Source organism: Silene latifolia, chromosome 7 (genome assembly GCF_048544455.1).
Source record: "Silene latifolia isolate original U9 population chromosome 7, ASM4854445v1, whole genome shotgun sequence".
In the NCBI taxonomy this organism is placed as follows: domain Eukaryota; kingdom Viridiplantae; phylum Streptophyta; class Magnoliopsida; order Caryophyllales; family Caryophyllaceae; genus Silene; species Silene latifolia.
Genome location: NC_133532.1, coordinates 98,066,044 through 98,070,879, shown reverse-complemented (window position 1 = coordinate 98,070,879; position 4,836 = coordinate 98,066,044). Strand labels below are relative to the sequence as shown.

The 4,836-nt window shown below is 41.5% G+C and overlaps 1 non-coding gene across 1 annotated transcript; it reads left to right on the top strand.

The window, feature by feature from the left end:
- The first annotated feature begins 4,275 nt into the window (after positions 1-4,275).
- Positions 4,276-4,382, top strand: LOC141593543 (small nucleolar RNA R71). The gene has a single exon (XR_012521620.1). It is a non-coding gene; the product is annotated as a small nucleolar RNA R71 (small nucleolar RNA).
- The last annotated feature ends 454 nt before the right edge of the window (positions 4,383-4,836 follow it).

Genomic DNA, 4,836 nt, shown 5'->3' with positions numbered 1-4,836 from the left:
TGTTGAATGATGTACTCGGCTTCCGTGGATAGGGGAAGTAAATAGTTGGTCCGGTGGACACTAAGACGGCAAATCTTTGCGGGTAGAGTGAATGATCGAGCCTCACTTGTAAGCCACCCATACTTGGTATCAAGGGGATTGTGAGCAACCCACTTAAACTTGTTAATCAAGGTGGACATATCAATAAGATGGCCACCATCCTTAGCCTTGTACTTGCTATCCTTATTGAAATTAGGATCAAAGTGCTTGGCTAGGACCGTGACAAGGCCGCCATTAACAATTACGGTTTGACCCTTCTTCCCACTATCTACATGGAGCCATCTATCAACCAATAGCCTCAAAGAATTGTAAGGCTTGGTGTGAATTCTTCCAATATTCAAAGTTGATTCAAGGAGGATAAAATCGAGTCCCGTAAAATGATTGGTGTCTTTCCTAGCAATTATGGTATTTCCCACAACCTTGTGCCATATTCTTATGCCCGGATGATGGACCAAAAGAGCACGACAAGCTTTAAAATCTTCAAATTTCCTCCCGGAGATTGCCTCCCAAAGAGGCTCGGGATCATACTTCCCATATTGCTTATAGAATTTATGTTCATCGCTAAGACCCAATATTTTACCCAATTAGGAAAGGTAATGCGTCTACTAGTGTTAGCTAGACGGAACTCAATATTTTCCCTATTCTCAACTTTTGTCACTTTTAAAGAACTTAAGAATTCCAAGACAAGGGAGGGGTATGTTACTTCCTTCATTTCAAACAATTTCTTTAAACCCATGGCATTGAAAAAGACTCTTGTTTGTTCAAGAACACCCAACTTCTCTAAAGCATCTTGACATATGAATTTGGTGGATTGAATTTGTTTCATGGCAAACTTGACAAATGTATTTCTATGAGAATCGGAAATGAATGTTACCTCCGGGTAATGCAAGAGTTGATTAATTACCGGAGTAGAGGGTGATGCTTCCATAGAAATTTGTTGAGGTGGTTGCACTTCCAAGCTTGGTGTTGATACCACCATTGTCAAAGCTTTCTTCATTTGTAGAGCTTTTTGCCTTTGAGAAAGAGTTGTAGTCTTTGGTGCCTTTGCTTTTGCTTTTGTTGCTCCCTTTGTTCTTGCCATTTGATGAGCTAACCAAGAAAAAGATCAAAAATCTTCAATTTGTAGAATGCCCAAATTGATTTTGAAGGTGAAAGGCTTTGCCTTTATGAGAACAAAAATCAATTCAAAGGTGAAGATTTTGTGCTTGGTTTTGATTGTTAATGAAGATGGAGTGATTGATTTGTTATTTGAAAGATGGTTTGATTTGATTTTGGTGAGTTTTGTTGAGGGTTTTTGTTTTTGAGATGGAGAGGATGAGGGTTTTGATGTTATGGGTAGTGTTTATGAGTGAATGAATGAATGAATGAAGGTGGGGTGGGTATTTAAAGAACTCGACATTTTCGAATTGCTGGGACAATCCGTGCGGATTAGGCGCAATCCGCTCGGATTCTTGACTTCAAATTTTCAAAAATCCCGCCTAGAGACGGGCGGATTCGGAGAATCCGCTCGGATTCTTTTTGGATGAGACGGGCGGATTGATCATAAGACGGACGGATTCTTATCCAGAGATTTTTCTTTGTTTTTCTTCAGTTTGCAAGACGGGCGGATTGATCACAAGACGGACGGATTCCGAGAGACGGCGTCTTTTCGTAAATCCGCTCGGATTCTTCATCGACAAGAATTTGCGTTTTTTGACCCAAGACGGGCGTCTTCTCAGCCAGGACGCTCGGATCCACTGCAGACGGGCGGATTGTCGTGGAATCCGCTCGGATTGGTCCTTGTGTACACGGATTGATTCCATCCGTGCACCAACGCATTCCCTTATCATTCTTTCTTTCTTTCAAATCTTGTGTTCTTCATTGCGGGGGCACTACTAAGGCATGAATAGCCTAGGCAATTGCCATCCCCACACTACGGTAAAGCACTACACATCAATTAAAATCATTAGTCCCTCCCTCACTTCTCTCTTTTCATGACAATTATTTTGATCAAAGTGAATAAAATCCAAAAATGACAAAAATGCAATACAAAAATTAAAGTGTAAGTTAGGGAGTTAGAAATATTTACAAGTGGTGGTTTAGGGAGGACTCCACCAAACTCTCATTCTTGATGAGATGTCAAGGGGGCATGTTCAAGGTGTTGTTGATGTTGCTCAACACCTCGAAGAAGTAATTAAAAGCTTGTTCATTGTTGTGGTAGAGGTCCTCAATAGACCGTGGCCCTTGTTGTTGATCATGATCGATGGCATGCCCAATGTAGGGATTAAAGATCCCTTCAAATTCGTCGTCCCAAAGACCACAAACTTCATTGAGTTGATCATTGAAAATCTCTTGCTTGGATGGAGACAACTCTCCCAATTTCTTTTCTTGGCCAATGAGGCCATCTTCTTCTTCCTTGGTTGATTTTGATGAGCTTTGCAAGCTCTCCTTTTCACAATTCACTTGCTCTTTGAATGGAGCATCTTCAACTTTCTTCTTCCATTGGAGTTCCGATTTCTTCTTTTCATCTTTTCGGCTATAATGATCAATCATGAAACATGGCTCATGCAAACGGGGAGCTCTCATGGTCTTGTCAAGATTAAAAGTTATGCTTTCATCTCCCACTTCTAGAGTGAGCTCTCCATGTTTCATATCAATTACCGCACCCGCGGTGTGTAGGAAAGGTCTTCCTAAGATGATTGGAATGTTGGAATCTTCCTCCATATCAACAATGACAAAGTCCATCGGGATGAAAAACTTCCCAATTCGCACGGGGACATCTTCCCATATCCCTAGCGGTGTCTTCGTCGATCTATCGGCCATTTGAAGAGTGATGTTGGTACATTTGAGCTCTCCCATTCCCAACCTTTTACTTACCGAATACGGCATGACACTCACACTAGCCCCTAGATCACATAAGGCTTTGTTGATCGTTGTGTCGCCGATGGTACACGGTATTGAGAAGCTTCCCGGATCTTTTAACTTTGGAGGTGAACTCCTTTGAAGAATTGCACTACTCACCTTAGTGAAGGCGATAGTCTCAAGTTTCCGGATTGACTTCTTCTTTGTGAGGATATCTTTCATATACTTTGCATAGGCCGGAACGTGATTGATTAATTCCGTGAAAGGAATTGAGACTTCTAAGTTCTTCACAATTTCCATGAACTTTCCAAGTTGATCATCAAATTTGGGCTTGGCTTGACGACTTGGAAAAGGAAGTCTAATCACAATGGGCTCCTTTTCTTTGGCTTTGTCTTCATTTTTCTTTGAACTTTCTTCTTTTGATGATTCCCTTCCTTGGGACCTTCCACCACAACTTCATTCTCACTAGCTCTCACAACTTCATCCTCAACTTGCTTTTTCGGTGCTTCATATCTTGTACCACTTCTCAAGTGAATGGCACTAACCGTTTCATGTCTAGGGGGATTACCTTGAGGTGGTAATTGCCCCTTTTGTCTTGATGAGCTTGAAGATGCTAGTTGGGTCAATTGTGTTTCCAACATCTTGGTGTGAGCTAGAATGTTGTTGATGGTGGTATCCTTCGCTTGGCTATCCTTTTGCATTTGGGTGAAGAATTCTTGTTGATTTTTTTGCATTTGAATGACCGCTTTTTGGACATCAAAACTTTGGTCATTGTGGTGATTGTATGGATTTTGGTTTTGGTAGCCTTGGTTTTGATTGAAAAAGGGTCTTTGATTTTGATTTCTCATGGGTGGTGGAGTGTATGTAGTTTGAGGGTTTTGGACATTTTGGCTCTTGTATGAGAGATTTGGGTGGAACTTGGTGTTTTCATTGTAAAAATTTGAATAAGGGGTGCCACTTTTGTAAGCTTGGAAAGCATTGACTTGTTCGGTTGTTCCCCTACATTCACTTGAGTCATGACCCAAGGTTCCACAATTCTCACATATCCCGCTTGGGATTGATGAGGATGCCGTCATGGCATTGACATGATGCTTTGATGATTTTGAGCTTTCCTCAAGTCTAGCCATAGCTTGTTCAAACTTCAAGTTGATTGTGTCAATGTGAGCACTAAGTTGAGCACCCAATTGAGTAACGGTGTCCACTTCATACTTTCCTCCTCTAGTAGCCTTGCGAGGCCTACTATATTGCGAATTATGGACCGCCATTTCCTCAATCTTGTTCCATGTTTGATTGTCATCAACTTCGGTGAACATTCCATTTGATCCCATATTGAGAATGTTCCTTGAATCTTCATATAAACCATTCCAAAATTGTTGCACTAAAAACCATTCGCTAAGTCCATGGTGAGGACATGAGTGACAAATACCTTTGAACCGCTCCCAAGCTTCATACAAAGACTCTTCATCCCTTTGCTTAAAACCCGTAATTTGAGCTCTTAGCATATTGGTCTTCTCCGGTGGGTAGAATTTTTTGTAGAAAGCTAGAGCTAGCTTCTTCCAAGAATCTATTCCAAGGGTGGTCTTATCAAGGCTCTTCAACCATTGCTTTGCGGTGCCGATTAACGAAAAAGGAAATAAGACCCATCTTATTTGGTCTTGAGTCACGCCCGTTTGAGAGATAGCTTCACAATAATCACAAAATGTTTCCATATGAGAATGAGGGTCCTCACTAGGCATTCCCCCGAATTGGCTCCTCTCAACTAGTTGGATGAAGGCGGACTTGGCAATAAAGTTTCCGGTAAGATGTTGTGGGGTAGGAGTACCATTTGGTAGGTCCTCCTCGGTGGGTATAGAGTGTGACGAGAATTTAGGCATTGTAGGTGGATTTTGTGTGGTATTGTTTAATGGGTTCTCTTCTCCTTCTATTGCGAAAGGATTGACAAACTCACTAGTGGGT